The 3,486-nt window shown below is 44.4% G+C and overlaps 1 pseudogene across 1 annotated transcript; it reads left to right on the top strand.

Moving 5' to 3' along the window:
* The first annotated feature begins 1,566 nt into the window (after positions 1–1,566).
* LOC111556082 lies at positions 1,567–3,153 on the top strand (annotated as a pseudogene). Its single transcript, XR_002735718.2, has one exon. The product of XR_002735718.2 is annotated as a T-complex protein 1 subunit eta pseudogene (transcript).
* The last annotated feature ends 333 nt before the right edge of the window (positions 3,154–3,486 follow it).

Below are 3,486 nucleotides of genomic sequence, written 5' to 3'. Positions count from 1 at the left end.
GAGATAGGGTACAATACATCTTCAAGTGTGAAGATCCTGATAGAATAAAAATAACTGTTACCACATTTTGAGTGGGGTTTCAGCAGCATCTCTTTGTCCACAGAATTTAGCAAAACCTATTTACCTGGTCTCCCCATTTCAAAAATAACAATCTTGTCTCCAGCTTTAAGTTCAGTTCAGTGATTCTCTTAATGACATTTGACAAGGTTCTTTCTAATGCAGGACTTCTCAAATACATCTCCTAACTACCAAGGAAGAATATCTTTCCAGCCCAAATCAATCCACTTGTAGGATACGTGTATTTATGGAAAACAAAATATATTTAGTTGCACTTTCCCAGTGATTTATTTTATTATTTGATAAATTTTTTATCCTCATTTCTGATTGATTGGCATTTGGCAGTTATTCCCCAGACTCTCCATTGAGTGACTAATGACCAATAAACAAAACGTGCCAAGGACACTGTAATTCAAAGAAATGCTGCCAGTTAAGAAAACTTGTTTGTAAAGTAAGTATGATTTTATTTTATTTTATTTTACTTTATTTTATTTTATTTTATTTTTTTGAGATGGAGTCTCGCTCTGTCGCCCAGGCTAGAGTACAGTGGCGCGATTTCGGCTCACTGCAAGCTCCGCCTCCTGGTTTCACGCCATTCTCCTGCCTCAGCCTCCCGAGTAGCTGGGACTACAGGCACGTGCCATCACGCCTCGCTAATTTCTTGTATTTTTAATAGACGGGGTTTCACCGTGTTTGCCAGGATGGTCTCAATCTCCTGACCTCGTGATCTGCCCGCCTCAGCCTCCCAAAGTGCTGGGATTACAGGTGTGAGCCATCGCCCCCGATGGAGTAGTATGATTTTATAATGTGAATAACAAGAACACTTTTCTTAAAGCATAACCTCAAGGCTGTACCATAAAGGAAAAGCAAGTCCATATTAAAGCCCTACTTTCACTACTTAATTTTATTGCACCTTATTTGTGCTTCACAGATACAGTATTTTTCACAAATTGAAAGTTTGTGGCAACCTTGTGTCAAGTAAGTTCATATTTCCAATAACATATGCTCATTTTGTGTCTCTACGTACATACTGGAAATTCTTGCAATACTTAAAACTGTGTCATTATTATTATATCTGTTATGGTGATCTGTGATCACTAATCTTTGATGTTACTATTATAACTGTTTTTGAGGCACCACAAATTGTGCCAAAATAAGAGGTAAAACTTAATCAGTAAATGTTCTGTGTGTTCTGACTGCTCCACTGACTGGTCATTCCCTTGTCTCAGTCCCTCTTCTTGGGCCTCCCTATTCCCTGAGACACAACAATATTGAAATCAGGTTAATTAATAATCCTAGAGAAAGGAATAGTCACACAACTCTCACATGAAATCAAAAGCTAGAAATGATTAAGCTTAGTGAGGAAGGCATGTCAAAAGCTGACGTAAGCCAAAAGCTAACCCTCCTGTGCCGAAATTAGCCAACTTGTAAATGCAGAGGAAAAGTTACCGAATAAAATTAAAAGTGCTACTCCAGTGAACACAAGAATATGAAAGTCAAACAGCCAGGTGGCCGGGTCTCAGAGAAGAGGAGAGAGTAGCAGGCTGCTGAATAAGCTTCCAAAATGATGCCCACGCCAGTTATCCTATTGAAAGAGGGGACTGATAGCTCCCAAGGCATCCCCCAGCTTGTGAGTAACATCAGTGCCTGCCAGGTGATTGCTGGAGCTGTAAGAACCACCCTAGGTCCCCGTGGCATGGGCAAGCTTACTGTGGATGGCAGAGGCAAAGCAACAATTTCTAATGATGGGGCCACAATTCTGAAACTTCTTGATGTTGTCCATCCTGCAGCAAAAACTTTGGTAGACACTGCCAAATCCTAATCATCATTCAAGCTTTCCGCACAGCCACCCAGCTGGCAGTTAACAAGATCAAAGAGATTGCTGTGACTGTGAAGAAGGCAGATAAAGTGGAGCAGAGGAAGCTTCTGGGAAAGTGTGCCATGACTACTCTGAGCTCCAAGCTGTTCTCCCAGCAGGAAGTTTTCTTTGTTAAGATGGTGGTGGATGCAGTGATGATGCTCGATGATTTGCTGCAGCTTAAAATGATTGGAATCAAGAAGATACAGGGTGGAGCCCTCGAGGATTCTCAGCTGGTAGCTGGTGTTGCATTCAAGAAGACTTTCTCTTATGCTGGGTTTGAAATGCAACCCAAAAAGTACCACAATCCCAAGATCGCCCTTTTGAATGTCGAGCTTGAGTTGAAAGCTGAGAAAGACAATGCCGAGATAAGAGTCCACACAGTTGAGGATTATCAGGCAATTGTTGATGCTGAGTGGAACATTTTCTATGACAAGTTAGAGAAGATCCATCATTCTGGAGCCAAAGTTGTCTTGTCCAAACTCCCCATTGGGGATGTGGCCACCCAGTACTTTGCTGACAGTGACATGTTCTGTGCTGGCCGAGTACCTGAGGAGGATCTGAAGAGGACAATGATGGCCTGTGGAGGCTCAATCCAGACCAGTGTGAATACTCTGTCAGCAGATGTGCTGGGTCGATGCCAGGTGTTTGAAGAGACCCAGATTGGAGGCGAGAGGTACAATTTTTTTACTGGCTGCCCCAAGGCCAAGACATGCACTTTTATCCTCCGTGGTGGTGCCCAGCAGTTTACGGAGGAGACAGAGCAGTCCCTGTATGATGCCATCATGATCATCAGGAGAACTATCAAGAATGATTCAGTGGTGGCTGGTGGCGGGGCCACTGAGATGGAGCTCTCCAAGTACCTGCGGGATTACTTAAGGACTGTTCCAGGGAAACAGCAGCTGTTGATTGGGGCGTATGCCAAGGCCTTGGAGATTATCCCACGCCTGCTGTGTGACAATGCTGGCTCTGATGCCACTAACATTCTCAACAAGCTGCGGGCTCGGCATGCCCAGGGGGGCACATGGTACGGGGTGGACATCAACAACGAGGACATTGCTGACAACTTTGAGGCCTTCGTGTGGGAGCCAGCTATGGTGCAAATCAATGCACTCACAGCAGCCTCTGAGGCTGCGTGCCTGATCGTGTCTGTAGATGAAACCATCAAGAACCTCCGCTCGACTGTGGATGCTCCCCCAGCAGCAGGCCGGGGCCATGGTCATGGCCGCCCGCACTGAGAGGCACCCCACCTATCACATGACTGGCTGACTGCTGGGTGCACCTACTCTCCTTGGGTTGGTTACTTCATTTTACAAGGAAGGGGTAGTAGTTGGCCCACTCTTTTCTCACTGGAGGCTATTTAAATAAAATGTAATACTTCGGGGGGAAAAAAAAGTCAAACAGACTTATTGCTGATATGGAGAGTGAAAGTTTTAGTGGTTTGAGTAGAAGATCAAATCGGCTACAACATTCCCTTAACCCAAAGCCTAATCCAGAGAAAGGCCCTAACTCTCTTCAATACTATGAAGGGTGAGTGAGATGAGGAAGCTGCAGAAGAAAAGTTGGAAGCT

This window comes from Piliocolobus tephrosceles, chromosome 6 (assembly GCF_002776525.5).
Source record: "Piliocolobus tephrosceles isolate RC106 chromosome 6, ASM277652v3, whole genome shotgun sequence".
Classification (NCBI taxonomy): Eukaryota; Metazoa; Chordata; class Mammalia; order Primates; family Cercopithecidae; genus Piliocolobus; species Piliocolobus tephrosceles.
This window is presented reverse-complemented; position numbering and strand designations above follow the sequence as displayed.